Raw genomic sequence first — 28,000 nt, forward strand, 5'->3', positions numbered from 1 at the left:
GATGGTCTGTTCCACTCAGCAAAATTCTCAGAAGGAAAACTGAAATTACCTATCTTTAAATCTCATTTTTTGTGAATTTACTAGATGTCTCTAAATAAATAGTTTATAATGCAAACAACTTAAAGTTAAAAAGTTGACCCTACTTAAATATTGGGAGAGGATAAACAACATGACTACCATAAATTTCCTGAGGACGTGGCCAAATTCTGCCTGCACTTTCAGCCTAACCTGCAGGGGGCACTAGCTTGACACGAATGACAACAAAGGCTGCTGAGTTATTAGTCTTGGATTTCTGACTATGACCCTGGAATGTTGTGTAGGTTGGAAAGAGTGCTTAATTAATGTATATTGAAACAAAAGATCAGGTAAATTGTTTGATTTGTCTTCAAGCTATATTTTTTAACTAATCTAATTCATAACTGCCGGGGATTTTTTTCTTAAAGAGATTATCAAAGTTTCACTAGCTGAATTCAGCTATCTCAAGATTTATCCTAAACACTAATTGTTTACTATGAAATACGTAATTTATGTTCTCAAAAAAGGGAGCAAAATCAAAATGAACACAGTTTTCAATGTGCAGATAGGTGACAAAATTAGAGGAAATGTGGACTATTTAGATATATATAATGAAAGAATGTCACGTATATAGATAATAAACTCTCCATACTCCTTTTTTAATCTTAAAATTACAATGGGGTGGGGAACATCACACTATTGTTTGCAATACATGTTCTTTCCAGATAGAAAACATTAATTTTGAAATCTGGTTTATATTTAAATATCATGATGGACACTTAATAAGTGATCTCTTTTATTACCATAATTTTCATTACAGATAGGAATTGAATTTATTGGCTATTGATAATCTACAATCTCCCTCCCCTGTCCCATATCTCCACTCCTTCCCCAATCCCTATACCTCCCCCATCAGCTGATCAGGAGACTGGAAACAGACCAAAAAGGGGTTTGGCTGGAGAGAATGATTGGAGAATTAAAAAAGAAAACTCTCCCCATCTCCTCACTGCAATCACACTTAACATTCATTATGTCAATTTTCAATAATGCAAAATGTCTTGCCCAAGAGGCATCCTGATTTCAAGAAGTCAAAAGGGTACCTGGCATTAAACAACCTCGAGTCAATCCTGGTGGGATTAACTGGGGGCTGAGTTTCTATAAACTGCACATGCTATGGATCTACTTTGATCACAGTAAGGAAAAAAATGATAATAGATTTTTTTTTTTTTTTAAGAATAGCTGCACAGGAATGTTCCGTTTCTTTTATATAGCAGAGTTTAATCTTGATAAAAACCTTTTAAACCATCCTTTTCCCTCCACTATGGTAAAGATATGGTATCTATTTTTGCTTTTCTTTAAGGAAAGAAGATGGGAATTGCTTATACCGAGAAAGAAAATTTTATTCTCCAACACCCCCCCTCCCATTCTACTAAACCGTTTTAGTCGACATATGTTTGTTATCAGAGAGAGGTGCTGTGAACACACAGCCATTTTCTTAGCAGCTTTTTGACTGTATGTTACCATAGTCCCACAAGGCATTGGTCCTTTCCCATTGGGAAGTCATGAATAAGAGACTATGAAGCTTGCACGTCAGATCTTCCTCAATTAATCCACCATTAGCATGTTTGGGATCCACTACTGGATGGTTAACAGCAGCTTTTGTAACTGTATGCCGACCATACCCAATTATGCTCTGCTAAAAATGAACTCTTTGCAGACCAACCCTCTCGGGCTGTCAGTGTTTTCCGTTTTCCTATTTTAACGTTTGTGTATAGTGGCAGGCGACAGATGGTGTAGATCAGATCGATTTGATTGCATTAGATGATTTTTTTTCCTTTCCCCACTCCTTTCTGGAAGCTCGCATCAGCTGAAGGCTATCGCCTGGGACTCCTTGGAAGCATGAGCAAGCCGCCACCACGCGAAGGCACTGGGGCACAGCCAGCGTGAGGCACCGAGGTCCCTTCCCAGGGCTTGTTAACACTGTAACCCGGCACTCCGAAGGAAGCAGCTCCACTGCCCAGAGCCTACCTCACCGCTCATCAGATGACTCTGGCTTCTACACACGGTTGGAGTCCCGCTTGAAACCTGGATTTAGAGGGTAAGCACTTCAATCGAGATGGATTTGTGACAGTTACTTTGCTATACCGCAAGACAAATCTCAGCAAACGTAAAGGATGTAGGATGTGTGAAAGAGGGAGACTATGTTTACATCGATAAATGTGTTTCTTTTTGTCTGAGAAGGAGAGTATTATTCAGTAAGGATGTGTATAGTGTTTTTCCATTGATTGTAAGAGTCGACTACCATCCTCCTCCCGATTTTTTCCCTCTCCTTGGTGTTTCCCCCTTTCTACTTGAGAGGGAAGGAGAGAGGAAGAGGGAGGGAGGCAAGGGGGAGGGGGAGAGAGAGAGAGAGAAGCATTTCTGCTTTAGCTTAATTGGCTTATTTCCTCAAACCGATTGCTTTGTCGCGTTTCTTTATGTATATTTGGTTGCAAATTACCAAGCGTTTAACTGGGATGGGTATTGGAGTGTGGGGGACAGGGTGGGAAAGTAGTGGGGACTGGCAGTCAGTCGCGGTGGCCTTGGGAGATCAAAAGGTGCTGAAAACCCCCGCCCGCAAAACACACCTCTAGTTATTGGGGAGCTAGAGAAATGTAGATTCTAATAAACATGGCTTGCAGGAGTCGATGAACAAAGGTACTTAATGCGGACCTAAGCCTCCGTTGCTATTGCTCCGCTAGCGGTATCTAAATATTCAAAAGCAAAGTGTAAGTTGATCAACAAACGCCCTGATGGTATTGGGCTTTTTCCCTTTTCTGTTTTTGTGTGGAGGGTGGAGAAGGGAGGAGGGTGGATGGGTGGGGGAAATCCGACAGCTTAAGGAGGTTTGAATTGAATATGCACCCAGCGGCAGTGGTCTCGTAGGAAATGGTGTTCTCGTAAGTCAGGCTGCCCCGCTGAAGCACGAGAGAGCTTTGGTTAGAGCTCAGAGCGTCAGTTCTGCTGCGAGTGCTGCCGGCAGTCGGCCCGGGCTGAGCTGTCCACTCATCCAGGTGCTGAAGCTGGTGGAACATTTGGGTAGGTAGAGAAAGGGCTGGCACTGATTACTTGGGTAAAAAGAAAACGTATCAACTACGTTGTTCTAGTTTCTTAAAGCGTGTGAGTCTGTGGGTCAGTGTGTGCATGTATTTTATTTCAATTGTAAGGAAGCAAAACTAAAGGAGATTACTCAGGAAGCATTGAAAATCTGTGTGGGTATTTATGCTATGACTCTGATATGCCATGTATTGCTGTGTTTGTATGTATTATGTATATGTGTGTGTGTGTGTGTGGTGTATATATGTCTTAATAATCCTTTTTAATTCAAAAGGAATGCTCCATTTACTAAATCAAAATCTATCTGGATAATGTGTTTCTTGTTTTCCTTTCAATGTTAGTTGAGATTTAAATGGAAGAGTTCAGGAGCAAATGTACACTTTGCTCATAGACTATTGCATTACTTTCCCTAAGGGCTTTTGTTTCTAGGAGTTCAAGCTGAAGAGAACCTGTCAGCTTTCTCTCTCTCTCTCTCTGTGTGTGTGTGTATGTTTGGTTGTAGCACCCCCAGAGAAAAGCTCCACTTTATAGCTGTGTTAGGTAATGGCAGAAAATAGTGCTTATTTATTTGTTTAATTGGCATCTGTCTTTTTGTGAAAGGTATACTTAAGAGTTATCTGAAAATATTGTAAAATAGGCTATTAACTGGGCAATGCTGCTTTTCTTTTGAGTTATTTTAGGCATCAGGTATTATATGTTAAACAACTGTTCATAAAACCTAGAATTCATGTTGATTTTTCTATTTGTAACATGTCAGGAAAATGATGAGTTGGTGTGTCTGGAGAAGTAATATATTTAAAGAAAAAAATTATAAGAGCAAGCACGAACTAAGTGCTTTAAATTGCAACCAGGTCAGTTAGATATGAGTTGTGGTAGTGGGAGAGATTCTGTTATATAATTACTCCTTGATGAAGAGCTATTTGCACTTACATAATTTAAGGAATCATAATGTCTATTGCCATGTTTCCATATCCCCTCCCTATTCCACTCACATGGATGTACTTCCATGTATTTGAGAGTAAAGGGAAAAGCAAATAGAGAACTTTCTAATGGAGCTACAACATGTCTTGGGTAGTGACGTTGCACTTGTCCATTTTATTTAGTGAACAATAAACCCTTATTATCAGAATATTCACTGCAGGGTCTTAAGACAAAGCTTTTCCAGTAAGAGCCATATTGATCATCAAAGAATCTCTCTCTGAAAGCCAAAATTACAGCCACTTTACAAATGAGTTTTTATTTTGTTTTTTTCCTTAAAATAATTTTTATGAAGACAGAGCTTCAAAGGCTTTTCTGTAGAGGTGTTCACAACAACTGCCCAGCAATGCATTTATATTGTATATTAAAAAGGTGGGCTATGGAATTACACATTGTGGTACTACAAAACGATGCCTAAATCATATAAACTCTACCACCTTGTCAACTCAGTGAGTTCTGATACTATGGAAAATGAGTTTAATTATTTTGTGCTTTGAAGCTTTTTTTTCCCCTTTAAAAATCATTATGTTGTATAGCTGTAAGGCCTTCAAAGGAGAGATGCCTATTTTTGTAGATCTATAAGTATTTGATTTCAAGTAGTAAATTGAATGAGTGTTTATTTTCTGTGATCTTGGGCTTAAGAAAATGCATTTCCAAAACACACTGCTGAAAATTTCACCCATGCATGACCCTATCTTTATTTGAGCCTCACTTCTTCTTAAAGCCGTCTAGGCAAATACATTTGTAATATTTGTGTGCTTAACTATGCATGTCTCTTACAGGGCTCTCTCGCTGCCATGACACTCAATCAAAGTACCTAGAGTGGGCTGGCCGAGACCAGAGCGGGTACCAAGCAGAACAAGTACAGAGGAAGGCACTGAGAGAGCACCAGGTAAACTAAAGGTTACTTGTCACGCCCACCCTGTGCCCGAAGAGCCTTCCCACATCCTCCTTCCTCCCTAGGAAGAGAGCACTCTTCTCCTTCTGTGTTAAGTGCTTGGTTTTGTGATTTGTCTTTCAGAACTGGAAATAAAGCAGCCATTTGGATTTGGGCAGGAAGCAGCAGAGCACAGCTTTGGATCCTTCTTTAGGGAAATCGAGTTATGGATTTATGGTCCCGGTCAAGCTCAGCCCAGCCCCAGCCAGGGGCGGGCTCAGCAGCAAGAGTTCTGGTGGCGGCGGCGGCGGCAGCAGCGGCGAGCAGTAGCAGCGGCAGCAGCAGCTTGGTCCTCTGACTCTCTTCGGTGACGGGTATTCTTGGGTGGATAATACGGATTACGTTGTTATTGCTTAAGAATACGCGTAGTCGAGGAGAGTACCAGCGGCAGGCGGGCAGCGGCCGCCCCTCCCAGCCCACCAGCTGGCCTCTAAACGCCTGTGGTTGCCAAGGTAGCACTTTTTTGATCTTTTCCTTTCCTCGTTGTTTTTCGCTCTGGGTCGCGTGTTCGTTGATTAGAAGGCACATCCCACCAGAAAGGTTCTGCGCGCCCTGCCTCCGGTGACTGGGGCTGTAGAATGGGTCCGCGCCGGGGCGCCGGGGGTCGAGGAGGAGGGGAGGGGCGGGGAAAGGATGGGGGTCTGCTCAGCGGAGCCTGCGCGGAGTTTCGGCGTCCCCGGCCTGTTCGCCTCCTCTCCTCGCCGGGGTGTGGCTTGGGGGAGAGACGGGGACTCAGCGAGTCTCCAAAGTTGGGGATGACGGAAAGGCCTTGAGCAGTTTGGCAGCATCGCGAGTGAGGAGCAGGAGCTCGGTAGAGGGTCGCTAGGGGCTGCCTCCGCAGAAAGGGCGTGTCCGTGGGCGAAGGTGCCCCCGCAAGCTGCGGAAGCTCGTGACTTCGCGAATCCCGGCCCGGGGCGGTGCCGGAGCCCCACCCACCGCCGGTGCCACTGCGCAGCTAGACGTCGCGGCCCGGGCTGGGAAGGGGGCGGGGGACAGGGGCCTGGGTCCCCGCGGAACTTCCAGATTGGAAGTGTGTGGCGGGTCTCCTCAGGGACCCATACTTTCTTTTCGGATTCTCCGCGAAGGGGTGGAGAAACAGAATGGAAACCGGATTGGTTGCGGTGTGGCACAGAACTGGAACCTTCCTGAAAGTGGTTGGGGCAGGCAGTGACTGTTCAGTCGTCCAGTTTCTTTAGGACACCTCTTCAGCGCTGTCTTCCCTGCCTCTGCTTTTAGGACGAGTCTCAAACACCAACAAACCCAAGGCATGTCCCCCCTCTCAGGTCTGCTGCGAAGGGACGAGAGGAAGAGCGAGCCTTTCCCTTTTTCTACTTGCAGTTTTGTTTGTTTGTTTCAAATATTAATGGACGATAAAACCATACGGATTTGTCCCCTCCTAGTGAAGAGCAAGCAACCACCCACCGATCCCCTCGAGCACACCCAGGCACTCCTGGGGACAACCGGATGTAGCAGGAGTTGAGATGTCCAAGATGGAGCTGGGAGAGATGATCCACCATAAAGGAGGAGGAAGGTCAAGGAGGCTGGAGCTCTTGGCTCTTGCCGGCGTCGGACCACGCAGCTCCGCAACTCTCCTTTCCCTCTTGCAAGGCGCCAGGGCCCGCCCGGTACTGGCGCTTCAAAGGTGGGAGGAGAAAATGCTGGGGACAAGAATGCACAGACGGCCAGAAGGTTCCACTAAGGTCAGCAAGAATCTGCGGGGACTCTAAAACCAGGTTTCCTCCCTGCGTGGTGCCGTTGGTTGTGCACGGGCTGCGAAGACTGAATTCCTGAGAAGTCGAAGCTGCAGGAGAAAACAAACAAAACACACAAAAACAACAAAATGGGAAGCCTGCGATGCTCTCCCTCGCAGCGTTCCCAAACCAGCTCTAAGCTGAGCTACGCCCCAGACACCTTTTTTCTCTTTGGAGGACGCCTTTCTCGGGCGCGAAGTGCTTGCACCCGCACTGAATTCTTGCCCACAGGGGCAGCTCTGAGCCCTGGAGAGCGAGGTGCCTCGAAGGAGGCAGGCGCACTCTCATGCTTTCCCATCTAGAGCTTTGCGTTTCTTCCGGTACTTTGGATTCCTAGTGAGGGGTACACTCCGCCACTCCTCTCCTGTCCCTATTTCCACTACACCGGGTCTGATCCCACCATTATTCTCAGGGTATCTACACTCACAGTTTTTGCGCTCAGGGAGGGTTGTTTGCAAGGAAAATGAGTGGGGACCTTCCGAGAAGCTCCCAGGGCGAGTCCCTTTTAAGAATGAGTTGAAGTAGAAAAGAAAGCACAAATGCTACCTCTGCACTCGACATTCTATCACTAGCAAGAGAATATGTAACTACTGTTCTTTCCTTCATTGTTCCATGAATTATCCTCTTTCTCTGGGGATCCACCAGTTGGTGATTAAGGGCTTGTTATGTATTTAACAAAATTCAATATGTCTGCTGGTGGCATTGTTTTGTTAGGAAAGCAGGAAAGTAGAGAGAGCTACATAATCTAGTAACTAGGTGATCTTTGGAAAGTTGGCCTCATGCTGCTGGTTAACTAAATAAGTATATAAGATTTGAAAGGTAGAAAGGGAGGTGGGGGCCTAGTGATAGAGTTTGCCAGAAATGAAAGGTAATACTGTGGCATTGGTTGAGAGAATTGAGGAAGAACTTTTTAAAATAAGCTGTTTCATTCAGTCCTTGGCCACTGGTACTTTAGTTTATGATTGCAATTGCTTCATAAATGAATAATAATTGTTAGAGTGGAATAATTGTAAATGCTGGTGATGAAATCTAAAGGAAACCTGTACTCATCTCATGGTCAACAAAAAGTATTTGATTTTCTTCGTTCAAGTGGTTTAAATACTTATCTCATTGCTTTCTTTCCTTTGTAGAATTATTTTCTTATAAAAGTTTCCATTAGGTGTCAGTCTGACTGAGCTGGTTCTTATTTAAATTTGAAAAGAAAAAAAACAAACAGGTTTTGTGTGTGTGCGTGTGTGTGTTTTAACTAGATTGGGCCTTTTTAGATAGGGGGTGGGGAGAACCCAAAACTTTATTCAATTGAAATTGCTGTAGTTGTTTTATTATAGGCAACTTGTTTTCCTCAGAAAATAGAATTTTAATTATATCACTACTAGCCGGTTATCGTTTTTGCCCTGTCAGTATTCATAGACAAGATTAAAGAAGTGCGAAATGATTGTGTTTTTCATGCTAGATCCAAGTGATTTTAAGTAATTAAAATAGTTGGATTGTTTTTCAGTTAATGTCCAAATACTAGAAGGCTATGCATCCTTTTTCTAAAATTTGGTTTGCTTTACAAAAGTGATAGAATTTCTACCTGAGAAAAGCATATTGATACAGCTTAAACTATTCTCTGACAGTGATACTTATGGCATGGGGGTGGGGGGTTAGAAAACTTATGAAAATTCCCTTTTTTACTACTATTTTTACTTTAGTTAAGTCTACTTAAGTACTCAAATTTTATGAACACAACTTAATGGCTTATAGATGGAAGATTTTAGGTTTCCCATTAAGATTTGTATAATGCCTATGAACACTCACATTTATACTGTGATATTCATTAGTAGGTGTAAGAAACATCACCTTGGTTGATGGTTTACTACTGAGTCTCAGGTAAGGAGTTTGATGGAAACTGTGTGTTACAAAGAATTTGCTGATTTTATTCTTTGTGTCTGTGAATTGTGTTCTGATATTTTTGCTTGAATAGAACTGCAGGGAGTGGTGGTATTCATGATTAGGGATCCGCGGAGGATCATGACAGCTTCTATGTAGATACCAAAACTATATATATTAGACACATGATTCTGACCAAGTACATTTTCAAGTAGATAACCGTGTCCTGGAGCCAGGATTTCTCCCCAAGTCCACTGCTTGCTTTAGGATGTTGTGGTTCTTGTTGTCACAGCAGTGCCAATCTAGAACCAGAACAGAAGTGTCAGTGAATGTCCAGGTAAAGGAGAGCAATGATGAAATAGCATTTTGATGGATAGAAAATTCCATAAACCATTTAATCATTTTTTTTCTTCTTATATTGCACATCAGTAATGGTAAATTTTCAAATATAAAAATAGACTTTTGTGTGTGTGTGTAGGTGGAGGTGCTGAATATATTGAGGAATATTTTGTGTTTTTATGTAGGACATAGGAGAAGGTCTAAGAATATAGAAGACAGTATAAGAGCATCACAATTTTTCACCAACTTTTCAATACTGTACAGTTTTAGCTATCATGATACCATAGAAATGACAGAATGATGATCTTACAATGTTAGAGTAGTGTAATTTGCATATTTGACCGACTATTTGAAAGTAAATTTGCTTTGGTAATAAACATTTTTAATTAAAAAAATAAAACATTAATGACAGAATACTTCAAAACTTTTATTATTGTATTTAGCTATTACATTTAGTTATTGGTAGTTATATATCTATAAACATAAATGCTAAATAGGTTTTAAACAAAAAGTTTTGTAGTATAATTTTTAAAAAATATTTTGAGATTTTTCCCTTGACACCAATATTTTAAATGACTTAAAGTTCTTAAATTTCAATCTACAAAATACTCTGTGTGAATGTATAAGCTTTTTAACTGGGAAAACATTGCAACTTATCCAAAAAACTATCAGCTAAAAAACATACTGTGAATTCTAAGTTTCTGGAAACGTGTTTAGTACCTGGTGATTAGCTGAGTTTGTTGAGTGCAGCTTAACAACAGAACATTGTATCTCTAATATTTGTATGGTTGTCCAGATTACAAATATGTGACTACCTAAATCTTTTTGAGTTCTGAGTTCTAATGTATTCTAGTTAATAATGAGAGCTAAGTAAGACAGTCTGATCTTCAAAATCAACAAAAAGTATTTTACTAGCGATGTAAGTGCAAAGACAACAATATTCATTTGCTGTGTTTGTGGAAATACCCTTTGAGGCTCAGTGATATGCCACACTATCTGCAAATTTACATACATGCCACCAAAAGTTAAAACAAAGCAAAACAACTAAGGATAAACTATAAATTTTAAGACATTCAAATAATCATTTTAAATAAGGCTTACTATATTTATTTTATTAGCTTCAAATCAATACCGAATCTCAATTAAATTTCAAACTGTAAACACATATATTGCTGTAATCTATTTACTATGTTCTTGCTTAAAATACAGTTTATATAATAATACACTTTTTTGTTGACAAATTATATTACGATAGTGGCATAATTGCAGAATTTGAAAATAATGTCTATTTTAAAACTTGAATAAAATATGTGCTCTTAAGAGACACTGTTTCTAAAAAAATATGTTTGTAACGATATAATTTAATTGGTAAATTGATATTCTTGCAATTTTGTTTTTTTAATTTATGTCTAATACATAAAATTAATTGTTTGAGGTCTATATTTATCTTTGTGAACAAAATGTGGCCGATTTCATGGATTGGTTCAAACAAGTCCCAAGATAAACTAAAGTTACTTACTTAAGATAGTTTCTGTATATCTACCAAACATTCCATTTGTTTTTGGACTCTAAGAAGAATGAATGAATGAATAAATGAATGTCATAACTGATATGCTATCAGAAGCATGTATGCAAAAATATTTTCCTTTATAACAGCAATATATTAGGGTAAGACTTACAAGCATTCTGGATTGTTTTATGCATAACCACAGGGGAATTCAATTTAAGAATAGTTACTTTATGGTCCAGTTTCATGCACAATTTGTTTTCATAACTTTTTTTTAAACAGGCTTTGGAAGTGTTTACAAAGACAGAGCAAATTAGAGAATTGAGGCAATTATATGGAAAAACTTCAAATCTCATTTTTTCCTCAATTATAGGATACTTAAGGTAAAAAGAACTTTGGAATAAAAGCTAGAAAATCTGATTTTGAGTACAAGTTCAGTTGTGAACTATGACAACGGACTAACCACAGAGCTTGCCTGGCCTTCAGTGTCTCATCCACAGCAAGGCTAGGTTTATATTTTCTCAAAGCCCTTCCACCTCCTATGGACTCCATTTCAAAGGAAACCTTTTTGGGGGTGGAGGTGGGGCTGAATTCTTCTCTTTATTTTATATATAGATGATGTGCAAATCAATACCACAACTAAGAAAGCAGCTTTAAAAAAGACAAATCTTCCAAATGCATTCAACCACGTATTTTATCTTGATATCAAACAGGAAATTGGTCTTCAAGATTTTTACTTACATTTTTAAAACATAAAATACATGGAAATATTTTTGTCACTTCTTCCCCATTTGGTGTTTATTTGAAGTTTTAGGAGGAAAGAAAAGCCCCAAAGAATGACTTACAGATTCACCCTAGTGTGTTATTGTGGGAATGCATGTATGTCTCTATATGTGTAATATATCTGAGGCTCCCCAAACCATGGATCCACCTCAGAAACTTTTCAGCCTAAAAAGACCAAATCACAAATAACTCTTTTCAAAGTCAAAGTATATAACTGTAGTGGATGAAGAATAAACACTGGGTCTTTTAAAATGTTTATTCTGTGTGCAAATGTTTATGCTATTAAATTTAATTACAATTTTTAGAGGAGTGGAGATTACTATTTTCTTCATTCTTTTGAAAAAAGAAGGACTGATACCTGTCTAGGATATTTAATTCTGAAATAGCATAATAGTGGTATAGCCTTTTAAAATACCTGATCCAGTGTCTGGCACAGGATAGGTGTTCAAAAATATTTATTAATTTAGTTAAAAGCAATTATATTCTTTCAGGCCATGTTTATATAGAATTTTACATTTTTCCCCCATAGTTAATGTCCATTTAAAAGTCGCTATTACATAAATGGCTGTTGAAGTGCATATATTTAAGTTTAATTTAATGTTGATATAAATTGTAGTTCTCAAATTTGTGTACGAATAGTGCAGTTATTATTTGTTCATATAAAAAATATATTTTCTCTGATTTTCAGATATAACTCCTAAATAGTTGAAGAATATATGAGAACATTTTTTTAAGGTGGTATTCTTTTTGGAACTATAAGTAACTGTTTAATCTGGAATTATTTCATTCCATGTGAGTTTTGATGTAAATATGTTAATATATTTTATTTAATATTATATGTATAAATACTTAAAAGAATTCACAAATTTTTAAACAAATAATCAATTGAAATTCCTTTATCCAATATAATAATTACAATGATAGATATATTTTCAATGATAAGGATTGTACAATATTTTTTCTATAGTTACTAGCAAAGCAAATTTAAGTTACAAGCAAAATTAAATTATAGTTTTATTTGAAAGGTGTGACTCTCCTGGGTGTTCCAAGTATAGTAAGTACAAGTTGACCTTTTAACCACAAAATAATATGCCCAGTCTCTAAAAATTAAAATAACATGGTTTGTCCCCTATAGCTTTATTCAGATAATTTACATAATGTTTCACCCACAATTTAATGATGGATATGACACATTATGTCCATTTAAGACTTTGAGAATAGGTTCAGTACAAATTCTATAAAGTTTTCAAAAGCATTTGATTTGAAATAGATTTCTGGTGGTAGGAATGTGAAGTTTGGAAACTATTTACTTATATTTTTATTAAAATATCTCATATTACTTTCTGTTGCTGGATGTGGCTGTCCAAAACAACTTTGGGAGTGTTTAATACTAGCTATTAGGACAGAGTCAAAAGAGGAGGATTCTTTACCCTGAAGAAAACATGTTTTTGTTAGTTTTGGCTGCTATATTAAAAATCAGGGTTGATGCTAAATTTTTGAGACAGTTTCACATTTGGATCTGACAATTTGTGCAGATAACAATTGAATTTGACAAGAGACAAGGGACAATGATAGCAAGTAACAATATTAAGGATGTGGACTGTGGAGAGGATTGTTCAGTTTTGGTGATGTGTTAAAGAAACAATAATGAAATTATTGGTGGCTATTTTATTGGTAGATCTAGTACCTTGTGATGGGAAGTTGACAATTATTGACTTTATATAGTGTATCTATGTAGTAGGAGTTCTTTCATAGTATTCAAAAGTTCTTGCTTTTATTTAGATCAAAAGTCATGCTCTGGTATAGAGCTGTGAATCAATCAAAATAGAAATAGTGTCTGTGTAAAACAGGCCTAACTTATAGGTAGAAAATTGAGAAAGGCATAGAATCTGGATGTTTCATGTCAAAGAAAAGATCATCAGTCTTGAAAAGACAAACTTATGGAAAATTAAGCCTAAGGGATACATGGCTTAAAAGAGAGAGCCTTTGGATCCATTTTTCTATGGAAAAGATATATGTTATATTTGAAACCATGCTTCAGAAATAAAGTAACCTTGGGGGATTTATTTAAGACTGTATTAGCATTATTTCTCAAGATAAAATACAGAGTTCAGTTTTTCCTACTCACTGCAATTGATTTAGATTTTAAGGATGAGGGCTATTTGTTAATTAACCGTGGTAAAGATATAGAGGAGATTGACATGCTTGTTCTTCTCTGGCTTAGCCTGTGTATCCAAAGACACAGCATTTCCACTTGATCATTTGTTTTCTTTTGATAGAATTATTTTCCAGTCTATTATCCACATAGAATACAAAATTTCGTGAGTCTTAGATAAGCCCATAGTAAATTCAGATGATATTTAGTTGTTATGATAATTTTTCTATCTCAGACCTAGTTATTTGGTATATGGTCCTACATCCATGTTTTATACATGATATTTTCACAATACAGAGAATCTAAGTAACTTCCCCCCGATACCCAAATAATATTTGGAACCCATTTTCTAAGTCCTCTTTGGAGGTTTCCTTTCTAATATATCACACTAAAACTTCAATATTGACGGGTTTTTTTGCAACTCTACTCTTCCTGGTATCGGACAATAATTCTCATTCTTCTTACTAGTCAGTGATTCATCTGATTTAACCTTTTTCAAGCTTAAATATTATATATACAAATGTGAACATGCCAATTGATTCCAGAGGTCTATAAGTGTGCTTATTCTTATGTGTTTTTTTTCAAAATCAAGAAGATTTTATAGGCCAAATTAATATTAATGTAGAAGCAAAAAGAAATCATAATTAAAGGAATAGCTTGATCTTTTACCCAAGTTGCAAATATTTTAGTAAAACGAAAAAATTTAATATCAATTAAATCAACTCAATTTAATAAGCTTCCAAATGAAAGTATTGGCTCTGAGATTGGAATGACAAGTATTTGTCATGTAGTATATTCAATGGAAAATTAAAAATAAGGTTAGCAAATGCTGACCCAATGATGTTCTCACATCAAAGAACATAAATAAAACCACATTTTAATATACAAATTAAAATTGTATTTACCCTCTTTTATTCCATTTTTAAATATTCAAAGCTGTCTTGTTGAATAAAGAAAGACAGACTGACTGTTGGCTTAGAGCAAAATCAAAACAAAATTCTCAATTTCACTAAACCTTATCCACCGCTGTTGTGCTTTTTATGCAAATTGCATGGTGGCCCTCCACTGATACATCTGGGTTACTTATGGGGTTAACCATTTAGGAGGGGGCCGAGAAAGTGATTTTTTGCAGTGCTCACCCAACTTATCAATCGAAGAAACGTACTTCTTATGCTTGAAGGATGACTGCTCCCAAATCAGACTCTATCACAGCATACGAGTTCACTTGAAAAAAAATGGTGTAACTATCATTGTTTTTAAAATTCACCAAGCTAGAAAGACATCTTTTGTCCCCATCAAGAGGTTTTCCTTTTTTATTAACTATAAACTATAACCATAAGTAGTTACACCCACTATTTTTCTCAGTTTTTAAAAACAAAATGTAGCTATAACTGTAAGGTAGATAGAAATAAGAGGTCGGGGGAAGGGACGGGGGAAGAGAGAGAAAGAGAGAGAGAGGGATCTTCTGATCTACTTTGGTGCTGAATTGAAGGTAATATCGTGGCAAAATTGACTCTGAGAAGCAATACTTAAAGTAATCAACATTTTGTCTAAGGAAAGATGTTTTATGGATTCATATAATTTGGTCAAAAACAGAAGGCTTTAAAATTTGTAAAGGATAGATTTTAATCCTCAAACCAGCTAATTAAGCTTCTTCTGTACAACATACAGTTTTAAGTTAACAGTAATTAATATAGCCAGCTTGGAACCTCAGAAAGCTGAAGCCAGCAAGTGCTTTTTGGTTCACTCGAGAGGGTGCGGTTTGATTGCTGGCGCCAGTAAACAGGTTGGGAATTGTCAACATTGTAATTAGCAGCAAGTTTCTGGATTCTCAGCCTGCCAGACTAGTGGGCTGATGCTTGGAGCAGTTGCCCCAGGGGGGAGAGGGGAAAACAAAGGAAGGGAATTTGAGCAACCTTGCAATCCTCTGCCAGCATATGCCACTGGACCAGTGTTTTTCTTGGCAAAGGTCTATTTTAAGACATCTAGCAGTGGTTTCCACAAAATATGAAACTCACCATAGCAACCAAAATGGCAAGCGTCTCAAAGAACCTTTCCTTGATTGGATATCAGATCAAACTGTGTTCAGAGCTATATAGCCTTATGGGCAGTATATGCTGTACTCTGCACAATGTGGTTATGAACAGCATGATTAAAAGGGTTAAGATCTGTTTTGGCAGCGATCCTGAAATACTCTGCCGTCAAAGAATAAGGTTATGCAAACCTTGTTAACCCTTTGTACAGTACAAATAGAAAAGAAATGTCAACCTTAGTACCACCAAAAATCCAATCTTCAGTACTTAAGTGATCATTTAAATGCAGTTTCTTTAATTCAAAGCAATGGAATCCTTGTGGAGAAAGTTTGTCATAGGTTTAAAATCCAAACAGTATTGGGGCACCTGGGTGGCTCAGTCGTTAAGCGTCTGCCCTCTGCTCAGGTCATGATCCCAGGGTCCTGGGATTGAGTCCCACATTGGGCTCCCTACTTGGCGGGAAGCCTGCTTCTCCCTCTCCCACTCCCCCTGCTTGTGTTCCTGCTCTCGGTATCTCTCTCTCTCTGTCAAATAAATAAATAAATAAATAAATAAATAAATAAATAAATAAAATCTTTTAAAAAAAATCCAAACAGTATTTGCAGTGCTTCTAAGACTAAGAATTAATAAAGTTTATGGGTAATTTATAACCCAACTGAACAAAAATTAGGCTAGCTTTTGGAATCTACTTGATAAAAGTTCGTGTGTGTGTGTGTGTGTGTGTGTAAATTTTCACTGATCTTATAGCAGAATATGACCTGAAATAAATTACATATATACTCAGAGTAGTTACAGGATAAGTACTAAATCCACCTACTTTGTGGCAAAAGCATAATAACAAACGCTTTTACTTTTTCTTTAAAGCAGCTCTGCAGTAAATTAATTTTACCTTCCACTTGAAAAAGGTCAAGGTTGCTGAGCATTGCTAAAATACACATATTAATTTCTCCCAAATAAAAAAGGCTGGAATCATATCAGGGACATTCTTACTGTCACTTTCTACATTTGCCAAAATATGAGGAGGAGGCTTCAAAGAGATAAACAGGATGCAGAAGCAAACAAAATAGCTTTCTTTACTGTAAAAAAAAAAAAAAAAAGCATTCTTAAATGGATCAACCTGCTATATTAAGCAATTGCCATATGTGGCCATTTCTGCCGGTGGATTATCAAAAGTACCCAAGAAATGGCTGTGTGGATTTGGCACCCAGGTGTCTGGTGTTGCATTTAGTGGACTCTTTTGTGGGGAGAAGGATTACTCATATTTGTTGGAGAGAGTGCAGTTCTCTAATCCTCCTCCACAACAGAATCCTTGTTGGAGTGAACCAGCAACACGATTCTTATCCACTCTCCTCTAGACTCTGAGGAATTCGCCACAATTATTTATTATTTTCAGTGGAATTAGATGCCTACAGGTGGCCTCATAATGTGCCTCCAGGCATACAACCTGCTGTAAATTTTTAAGTTACATTAACTCAGCAGTATGTTGTCTTATAACAACAGTTCATTTAGTTTATGAGGAAAGGGGGAAGGAAGTAGAAAGGCAGTCTTTTCGCGGTAAGCACCATTACAGTTCTGCTCTTTCTTTGACATTAGTAAAGGATATTTTCCAGAAGCAGAGCTGCTGGCTTGTTAGTGTGGGCTGCGCATCTTTATAGAATCAGATGGGGTTGGGGGGGGACGAAGCCAGCAGGCCTCAGTACAGAGTCTCAGGGACTGCTATAGTGGGTGTCAATTAAAAACAGATGCAGAGCAGTACTTTTTCTTTTTCTTTTCTTCTTTTTTCTTAAGGCCTTAAATGACTTCTGTTATTAAAGTGTTTTGTCTTTAGTGGCTTTTCGTATTGTGTTAGAAAAAATTAGTTCAGCTCTATCAAGACATTTGGGTTTATCAGGTCTTTCTGCAATTTCTCCCCTACCACACATCCTATATGCCATAATTGTTTTTCTTGGCCTTTTAGGTTACCAATCAGTGAGAGAAGGCGGGGACTCCGTAACTTTTTTGTCATGGGGTTTCATGCTCATCCTGTTTTTATGATGATGCAATTGTCATTCAATGTATGCAGCTAATTACCCCATATATTTTGGGGTGCAATTCTCAGAACTGATGAAAAACCAAAGATAATATCTGGGTTAATATACTTTAGGGGCAGAAATTAGATTAACATTTTAGGGGCAATACACAGGTCTATTTAAACCTCAGAAGTCCTAATACTAGGTTATAAAGCCCCCTTTCACAATCATAAACAGAACAAAATCTGGCTCCTACCATTCTAGTCTCACTAAACCTGTAGCTTATACCACAAGTAACATTTTAAATACATATTTTATGTGTACAAAATCTTATCTATATTATTAAAAACAAAACTTTTTAAAATGTAGAAACATGTTTTTATTTTAATGCCTGTAGCAGAGACATGGGCAAAATTAGTAACCTAAAGTCAATCTGACGCTAACCAAGTTACTTACCTCGATGCAAGGATACTTACTCATTCCACCTTTCATTTTATAGCATCTGATGAACATGCTGAGATCAAGCGGCTTATATATTCAAGAGCTAGGTTGTCTTTCAGAATATATATTACGCATGTACTATTCATGTGGTATTCAGGTCTCCCAACATTTATTAAGCACCTACTATGTACCTGGAATTCTTCTAAATGTTGGGGTTATATTGCCCTGAAAGCATTCACCCCTATAGGACAGGCCACAATCCAGGCTCTTATGAGCTCTGTGGGGAATTCAAAAGAATGTAAAGCAATATCCTCCTTTCAAATAACTTACTAGATTGTGATTAATAGAGCAAATATTAAATAGTGTAAAAGCAAATGTTGCTACAAGCCATTACTATTATCTCTGTTCACAAAAAGACACTTACAGATCACAGATATAATAATAAAGTTCTCTATAGAAATGGATTTACTCTTTTTTTTTTCCTACTTAGAGTATAGACAATCTTTCACAACTTAATAGATCAAGGAAGCACCCGATAGGAAAAGAATAAAATACACATATTTTCATCTCAAAGCCAGTTACTCTATTAATATTCCTAAGTCATTGTAATGCATTTATAATTACACAAAATTATATTATCCTAGCAAAAATTGTCAGTGTATCTATGGTTATCATAAAATTTATTTTAGTAGCTGTAAAATGATAGTGAATGCATCTAATTCCCAAATTCTTTAATAAAAATAGGTTCCAGAGTCAATAAATGTCTTTTGAGAACTTGATGATAGCTTTATCAAAAAAGTGCTAAAAATACTATGCTATGGTTCAGATCAGTGGTTATCAAAATACGGTCCCTGATCAGTAGCCTCAGCATCACCTGGGAACTTGTTAGAAATGCAAATTCTCAGATGGCACCACAGGTCCACCAAATCTAAAACTCTGGAGGTGGGGCTCCTAACCTGTGTTTTAACAAGCCTGATCCTGATGCCTGCTCGAGTTTGAGAATCACTGCTTTCTCCTGATTTTTAAAAATCACAATTAAATTCAGGTTCTGACTTTAACACTGATCCAAATCACTTAGGTTCTGTTGTAAATTTATAGTAACAAGTTATTATTAATTATTAATTTTAGCAGATATTTTAAATTAAAAATCAGGACTTTACCTGACTGGCAAATTCTATAACATTTGGGAAAGATTTTAAACTCCCAAATATTCCACTTTACTTGGAGTTCTATTTATATAGAACTTATATAGTACCCTTAGTAGTATTATATAATACTTTTAATAGTACTCTTATTGCTAAGAGCTTTATAATTATGATAATATATATTGAATTGAATTTTTCCAGGACTTAAACTCTTCTTTTGATTTAAGTTATTATTATTGTGTTGGTATTATTATTATTATTACTATTATTATTATTTTAATTCCATTAGCTGCCCGAATTTTACTCCGGTATTAAACTATGTCCTAGTTTAGAAGCAAGGACAAACAGCTTCATTTTATAAAAGGCATAAAACAAGAACTTTAGATCTTGTGTGTGTGTGTGTGTGTGTGTGTGTGTGTGTGTGTGTTGTATGTGATTGTCCCATGGATCATCGTTAAAATGTTCTCATTCATCTATGACACAAGGAATTCTTAAATTCTCATGTAAAGAAACGTCCTGACCAAATTCTTTGAGCCTTTACAAAACGTTCCAGTAATACCATAGTATAAAATAAATTTTCTAAATGTGTGTATTAGAACTATATTTAATACAAATCTGCTACAACTTAGATTATTATAGAACGGTAAAAATGAATGTTATTGGTTAAACAATTAGGTTACATCAGTTCTCATTATGCCAAGTGAAGACTGTTTCATAGAGTTGTAATATGTTCCTAGTTTGTCAGACCACAGCTTTCTATTCAAGCTTTCATGGAAACGTTAGAAATTCAAAGGCTAAAATGTTTAAAATGCAGCTCTAAAGGGCAGCAATTGTTTCTTGTTTATGCTTTAATTTCAAATTTAAAAAAGATGACTATTAAACCATATCACTCTGGATTGTAAGGGCTAGAATTGTCCTCTGATCCATAAAAGCTGACTTTTGTATTTAATGCAGAAAATAATCTTAACCACCTTCGATTTAGTGTTAAAGTAACTCATTGATAATATAACCAGGATTTTTCTCAGTCTTGATTATGTACTTGCTTGCTTATGTCAAAGCATAAATTTAGTCACATACATTATAGGATGTCAGAATATACAATGAAGTATTAATAAAAATAATATTTTTTAGTAAAATACAACATTTACTAATATGTAAAGAGAGAAGGTGATGGCCTGAGTATCAAAAAATTTCTTGATGGAGAATGTGTGTAATTAAATAATAAGTTAGGTAGTATTTTACTTTATAACTTTAATGCATTAATGTGTTTTGTAAGATTCTGTTTGCTCAAATATTATCTTTTTATAGTTGCTCCATTCCTTGACAGAATAATAGAACTTTCCCTCTCTAAAAATATATTCTGACTATAAGCATAGAACTGCAAGTCCAATTTAGGATACGATTTTTTTTCCCCACAATAGAGATGAGCAACACTGTCCAGACTTAAACACTAAGGTTAAGAGAGAGTCTCAGTGGTGGAATAATTTATGCACACCCTGTTTTGATAGAATGATTGACAAGAGATATGTAAGAAATCCAAGTTATTTCTTGTGGAGGAAAAAAAAGTCCATTATTTTGACAGTTAACATTTTAAGATTAAGCACTTCAGATTAACCGGAAAAGAAAATGAAATCATTTTAGTAGGACTGTAGTTTGATGGATTTAGTTATTAAATTAAGTAGACACTAATTTAATGGTTCATACTTCAAACTTCAAAAGAGGAGTTTTGACTGCAAAAAGGTGCCAATTGGCTTATATTTCGGCAGAGAAGATACTGAAAATTCAGAAATATCAAAACAGCTTGTTCTTCCTCTTGTATTTTTATTGAATGTTTCAGTTTATTATTGGTTCTAGTTTGTACGATGTACAGTGGATTCCTAAGTGTTCAGTTATTATATTGTTGGTGTTTCACATGTTCTTTTCCTTTTATTTCTTTAAGTAATCTCTCTGCCCAGTGTGGGGCTGGAACTCATGACCCCGAGATCAAGAGTTGCATGCTCTACTAACTGAGCCAGCCAGGTGCCCCCACATATTCTTTTTTATGTTACAAATGTTACTTTAAACATTTTATTTATTTTTTTTAAAGATTTTATTTATTTATTTGAGAGAAGAGAGAAAAAGAGAGCACGAGTGGGGGGAGGAGCAGAGGGAAAGGGAGAAGCAGGCTCCCCGCTGAGCAGAGAGCCCGATGTGGGGCTGAGTCCCAGGACTCTGAGATCATGACCTGAGCTGAAGGCAGACGCTTAACTGACTGAGCCACCCAGGTGCCCCTCTTTAAACATTTTATAAAGTAAAAGTCAGTTTGAAAAAATTGTGTTAATATTACAGAGATTGTTGTAATCTTTTTCAAATGAGTATATAGATTTATTGTATAGCCGTATCTCCTTTGGCTTATTGTGGGCCTACATTGCTGATAATCTCATCATCAACTTATATAAATTAGTATGTTGGTAGATGGAAAAGTTACCAGATGTGAGCTTATTAATTATCAACAACAAAATATTAGTTGTTTAACATCTCTCTTCTAGAATGCTTTTGAAGTGTTTTGCAAAACTGATGTAGTCACATGTCTTGACCATTTGATTTGCAGACTGCTACCTTAGGCTACTTACAAAGTTTTTCAGTATGCTTATAGAAGCAGATCTATGAGGGAAATTGTAAACAACTATTCACCTAAAAATGTGTTATTTTATAGTTTCTGAACTCTAATTTTTAAATAATGTAGGTTTTGAAGTTTATAGTAAAGGAAATTTCACATTTATAAAAAACTAATCTATTTGTTATAAATTACCATTCAAAAATAAATAATGGATTACATTAAGAACTATTCCTAGGATATTTATTTATAATGGGAAGCTGTTGCAATTATAATGATATTGTAACTATACATTTATAAAGTATTATTAAGACTATCTTTAAAATAATTTTAATTTTTATATTCTGGTTCCTGGCATAGAGTTCACAGTCTTCCTGAATCCTGATTATTTTTTTTCCTACTAAAACTTTCAAATAGTATTTATATATCATACATTTTATTTTAAAAAAGAAAACTTGAGGGCGCCTGGGTGGCTCAGTCGTTAAGCGTCTACCTTTGGCTCAGGTCATGATCCCAGGGTCCTGGGATCAAGCCCCACATCGGGCCCCCTGCTCAGCAGGAAGCCTGCTTCTCCCTCTCCCACTCCCCCTGCTTGTGTTCTTGCTCTCACTGTCTCTCTCTGTGTCAAATAAATAAAATCATTACAAAAAAAAAGAAAAAGAAATAAAAAAGAAAACTTGGTCATATAGGAAAAGATAATTGGAGGAGGGATATTAAGGTAATAAAAGTGAAAGCACACTTTAGTCAGGTATTAAGTCTAGGTATTAAAATTAGCATACTAAAATAAGAAATATTAGTTATAATGCTTATTAAATCAAAGTATTTCGATTACCCTTCCTTTCTGTTATTTCTTTTTGATTTATATCAACTTTAATTCTATGACTACATCACTAGTATCAGGCAAGATTATACTTTTAGCACTTAACTTCAAATTACATGAAAATAGAATAAAAAAATGCCATACTGCAAGTAGGTCTATTTTCTTGGATCGAAATAGATTGTTGTACATTATAAATGATACTCCCTGATGTTTTTGTAATGATTCATGAAATCAAAGGGCTGACATTTTAGCTCAAAGATTTCAATAAAATGCTAATAAGACAGGAAAACTAATTGCAAAGTACTTCTAGATAGTGATAAAGGAAGGTATTCAAATAATTCGAATCCTTTTCTACCACTATGCTATTTGTAATGCTTTAAAAAAAATCTACAAATACAATTGAAAACATCTTTCATAGCTAAATTAATGGGGACTAGGTGTTACAAATCAAAGTTAGGCCATGATAAAACACCACCACATGATAATTTTACATCTCTTAGGAAAACGTAACCATTTACAGGATGTCCAGTCTTCAGGATGATTCAGTGTCTTGGCCTATTGTAGAAACAATTATAAAATATAAAGACTTATCATTTATATCCTTTTTAAATTATGATCTGTTTTTCTTAAAAGAAACTGTAAATGAAATTTGAAATTCTGTTCTGATTTATTAACTTTTATCCTAGCTTATCTGTTTCTTAGTCTTTACAAAGGAATCCCACATATCTTATAGTCATTTCATATACATTAGGTGAATTTATTTAGAAACATTTCAAAATGTAAAATAACATTTTAAATAATATTCACGTCTTAATTATATTGGCTTATTTGAAAACTAGGCCTATTGTGTCAAGGAAGGCACTAGTTATTTTTAATCAAGAGATAAAAATCCAGTTTGACTTAGAAAATTCTAAAATGATTTCCCAAAATGATATTTGGTACATGGTGATTACTGCTTTTATGTTCTTCTCTTTAACTTTACATGTTGTTTATCAGCAGAAAGAACACTTATGGTAAAAATCTGTTTACAGAAATTTGTTTTAAAAGAATTAGCTTCATTTTGAATTCTGTCCATATTTTAGTAGGAAGGGTACTTATATGAATTTTGTTTTTCACACTTATTATAATACAAAATTACACTGATTTAAGTAATAAAGTTTATATTCAGAAAAGGCATTTTCTTTGTTTTATTTTTATTTTGCATTATACATAATTTGCTTACTGTGGCCAGACCCATATGGATACAGAAATTATTTTATAAAAATGCATTAAACTTTAACATGAAAGTTGCCCTAGTAGTATATTTTTTCAAAATTATTTATGTATCATTAAATATTATACATATCTATGTATTTGATTTACATTTATTTATGAGGATTATTGTGTTTCCAACCTGTCTTTACTACGATTATTATATTTTCCCCCAAGGTTTCTGATTTTAGCCAAAAAAGTAATCTGTCCATGTGAATTTCTTGGTATAGCAAATTAAAAATTTTATCTACAAACAGAGATAGATGGAAGTACACCTACTTAATGTTTAATATGATCTCAGTTTCTGTGAATTTCATGCTCACTTATCCTCTTCATCTCTTTTTGCAAGTGGCCACTTCGTCATATGTTTTAACTGTAAGAGGATGAAAAACTCGAAAAGTGCCCACCATCAGCATAAAGTGAGGCATTTTAAGCTCCACTGTGCAAAATGAAAGTATAATATTCACTGCAGAGAAGACTTAGAATTCTATTATCCTGTCACTTATACCTAAAGGCACTTCAATTTCTGGAATAGGTTAAACAAAGGATATTTGGAACGGATTCTCTTTAAAATTTTGTGAATTTGAAATCCTGAGGCTTGAGGACCACTGACTACTTTGTCATATTCCAGACAATACATGTATGGAGGATCATTTGTGATGTAATTAGCTATGAGTATCAAGATATGTGAGCATTAAAGAAAAAAAGAAGCTGATTTTGTGATTTCACTTACATCCCAGCCACCAAGGAAGTGGGCTAGCACAATGCAACTGACTTCCCAATTCTGGAAGACAGTGCAGATCTGCATCTGGCCCTGAACTTGGGATTTCCTCTTGAAGTCAAAACTAGGTTTATGCTGTCCAGGGGGGTCAGGGCCAAAATAGGCAGTGATGATAGAAACAGTATCTCTGGGCTCACTCTTAACATCCTCCAACACTGCTGAGTGTGATCTGATCTATAATTGAACCTCACAGGGTGAAATGTCTCCCCCAGACCTCATCCAGTCCTGATGGGTTCTGGGTCCAGGTAGAGGAAGAAAAGCTGTCTTTGTATGGATGATAGAACTGTTTTCAGAGTTTAGTGCTGGAAGAGACTTAAATGGTCCTTTGGTACAACCCCTCTTATTTTAAATGTGAGAAACTGAGCTTTAGAGATATTACAACTTACACTCTTTTTTTTAAAGATCTTATTTATTTATTTGACAGAGAGAGACACAGCGAGAGAGGGGACACAAGCAGGGGGTGTGGGAGAGGGAGAAGCAGGCTTCCCGCTGAGCAGGGAGCCCAATGTGGGGCTCGATCCCAGGACCCTGGGATCATGACCTGAGTTGAAGGCAGATGCTTAACGACTGAGCCACCCAGGCGCCCACAACTTACACTCTTAATATGACTGTATTTTCTCCAGGAAAAGTCTTGCTGATAGTAATAACAAAGTTATGCAAAGTCATGGATCACATCCAGATCAACACACATGTGGTTTGGCCTCTCAAGTATTTTTCATTATCATCACTTTTATAATTCCAAAAGTGATCATTATTCTAAAATACTTCTTCCTCACATATAGCTTATCCCTAATTTTCCCATTCTGTACTCAGTCACTGAATAGTTTTAGGAAACATTTAATTTATAAGCTACTTTAATGACTTTTTTGAAGTAAAAGTATTGTTCAAACATAACATGACCCACAAACCTTGGATCCTTTTCTGCATTATGAAATGTACAGGCAGGAAGGACAACTCTATGTCCAGTTATTACTGCTAATATTTATTTTATGATTAAAAATAACTGATCTTCCCATTCAGTGCATCTTCTCATTGACATTCACATGATGGCACCATCTCCTCCTTTTCCGTGTAAATCTGATTAACGGGCTGCCCCTGTTGTCATTTTGCACACAAAACTTCTATTCCATTTCAACAACAATCCTATTTACACAAGGTCCTCGGGGTTGAACATTGAAAGTACCTAACCATTACTGAATATTGAATCATTCTCTCCACATAAAATTGCAAATGTGGTCTGAGAGCCAATTTCCAGATTACCTTGGTTGAGTAGTACTAATTACTTCTAAACCGGGTGCAGCCACGGTCTGCCAAACCAATGCTGGATTCTCCCAATGTCAGGTGAGCTCTGCCCACCAAGTGCTTATTTCCTATTGTAGAATGCGAGTAAGATTACTCATGCTTGTAGTAATGATTAACTATAAAAATAATGCTAATCACAAATAATCATGAGAGTAATCTATTCATTTCATTTGAATGCCTACCAGGTGGCAGGCACTGTGTACAGCACCTATTATCTCACTTCATTCATTTCTGAAAACAATCTTATGTGTCAGTTATTATTACTGACATCTTATAGATAAGAAAACTGAGTTTCGCTGGGATTGGCACATACCCAAAGTCACACAGCTGACAAGTACAAGGGCCTAAACCTACTTTATATTAAAGCCCTTGCTCACTTCTTCCCACCACACTGCCATTTCTATGTCTTCCTGAAACAACCAGCGAAGAGGAGTGTGACGCCTGAGAAGAACATCAGCTTGGGCACTGGTCGAATTGGGTTCTCTTCCTGCTTCTGCCACCAGCTGAAACGTGATCTTATATCAATACTTGTATGTCATTTCCTTCATCTGTCAAATTAGGTGATAAAACTAGCTTTAGCTTTCTGCGGTTTTAAGTAACCTCAGAGAAGTTTTCTTTTCCTTTTTCCTTTTTTTATTTTTAGAAAGAAAACTGGAAAAAAAATTATTCACAGTAATAATACCATTGAACAGTATTTCTCTGGTATTTCCCAGGTTCTCATCTGATTTCATGGCTTCAATCACAGGGCAGAATCCTTGTTGATATACAAAGAAGGCCACATTCTGACCAGATCAGTGAAGCACGGAGAAAGATATGAAATTGACTTATCGTGGGTCAGACTCTTACAAAGTTTGAATTTAACATCATGCATTTATTATGCTGCATATATAAAAAAAATTAAATGAATGATGTGAAGCAAGGTGGGAGTACAGTATAAGCATAAAGGATATTTATAGTATGTGTGATGAAGCATAAAAATACATTTATCTCCCTCAAAAAGCAAAATATTGGATATATTCACATGAAACACCTTAGGCTATATCAAGAACACTATACTTAAATACTTAAATGCATTTGCATACTATTCATGTAAATATATTGGCCTAACCATAGCAGCTCTAGGGATTCATGATAAGCTGTGAAAATTGTCTATAAAAGATAAGTGAATGACCCTTTAAAATAGAATAAAATTAATTATAGTACACCAGCAATTTTAGACACATACATACCATTTTGAAAATCTGTGCTCTTGAAATGTTAGCCGTTCCTTATGTAGTTCTCATAGTGATGCATCCATATCACATATACAGTTTCCTAAACATATTGTATTTTTCTTAGAACATCAAACATTATGTCCTATGTCAATTTTGTAATATTTTGAAAGAACAAAATATGGTATAGTAAGCTGACATATTTTCCTTAGTTGAAATATTCTTTTGTGTGTAAACTCTTTACAGATTTTTCTCACCATTTTCTCCTTTTCTAAAGTTGACAAAAATGTAAATGATGGCAAAGTGAAAAGAATTATCATTTCTTTCAGCAGTTATTACTGTGTTTTCCTATTGCTATTGCATAAATATTGCCACAATTCTACAATTTTTATATTAGAAATAATAATAAATAATTGCTTCACATAATCTGTGAGCCCCTAGGACACGCTCTTGGAATAAATGATTTTCACACACACTAAAATATGTCACTTAAGGTGATTTTGAGTTAGTAGGAATTTTGCCAAAAAAAAGTGTTAAATTTGATTTCACTCATTAATGTATTCAATGTGTATTTACTGAACTCCTACTGTGTGCCAGGCACTATGCAAGTTGTTGAATCTATATTGCTAAAAAATACAAAGTTTGATGCCTACATGAAGCTTCCAGCATGCTGCGAGAGACCAATAAGCAATTAAATCAATAAAGAAAAAAATAATCACAAATTGTGAAAACTTCCACAGAGAAAATTAACACATTGAGGAGATAGAGATTAACTGAGGGAGGCCAATTTGGATAAGGTGAAATGGGTTATTACTAAGATCCTGATAGACAAAAATGAAACCAATCTTTGATGAAGTGTTCCAAGCAAAGGCGTTGTCAAGTGCATAGACATCGATACATATCAAAATATTTTAGCAGTGTATTCTCCAATTTGTCCTTCAGTTTCGCTAATTAGCATGATTCTCAGGAAAATCTCTG

At 36.2% G+C, this 28,000-nt stretch overlaps 3 long non-coding RNA genes across 7 annotated transcripts in view; 2 read left to right on the forward strand and 1 right to left on the reverse strand.

Annotated features, from left to right (window-relative positions):
- Nucleotides 1–2,001: 2,001 nt before the first annotated feature.
- On the forward strand, nucleotides 2,002–5,236 carry LOC118543825 (uncharacterized). 2 transcript variants are annotated; one of them, XR_004921275.2, is made up of 3 exons: nucleotides 2,002–2,113; nucleotides 4,872–4,981; nucleotides 5,111–5,236. It is a non-coding gene; the product is annotated as an uncharacterized LOC118543825 (long non-coding RNA). The 2 variants fall into 2 exon arrangements; XR_013448035.1 differs by lacking the exon at nucleotides 2,002–2,113 and adding an exon at nucleotides 2,996–3,093.
- Nucleotides 4,763–27,271, reverse strand: LOC118543831 (uncharacterized). 3 transcript variants are annotated; one of them, XR_013448034.1, is made up of 4 exons: nucleotides 27,041–27,271; nucleotides 14,573–14,657; nucleotides 8,846–8,951; nucleotides 4,763–6,827 (listed from the first exon to the last, which is right to left on the reverse strand). It is a non-coding gene; the product is annotated as an uncharacterized LOC118543831 (long non-coding RNA). The 3 variants fall into 3 exon arrangements; XR_013448033.1 differs by lacking the exon at nucleotides 27,041–27,271 and adding an exon at nucleotides 16,356–16,744; XR_004921282.2 differs by lacking the exon at nucleotides 27,041–27,271 and having other exon boundaries at nucleotides 14,573–14,923.
- The window catches only part of LOC118547859 (uncharacterized), an 85,185-nt gene continuing 62,496 nt past the window's right edge, over nucleotides 5,312–28,000 (forward strand). For both annotated transcript variants that reach the window (XR_013448032.1, XR_013448031.1), the window contains exon 1: nucleotides 5,312–5,478. This is a non-coding gene — a long non-coding RNA (uncharacterized LOC118547859). The remainder of the gene's footprint in view (nucleotides 5,479–28,000) is intronic.

The sequence above is a fragment of the Halichoerus grypus genome, chromosome 5, assembly GCF_964656455.1.
Source record: "Halichoerus grypus chromosome 5, mHalGry1.hap1.1, whole genome shotgun sequence".
Classification (NCBI taxonomy): domain Eukaryota; kingdom Metazoa; phylum Chordata; class Mammalia; order Carnivora; family Phocidae; genus Halichoerus; species Halichoerus grypus.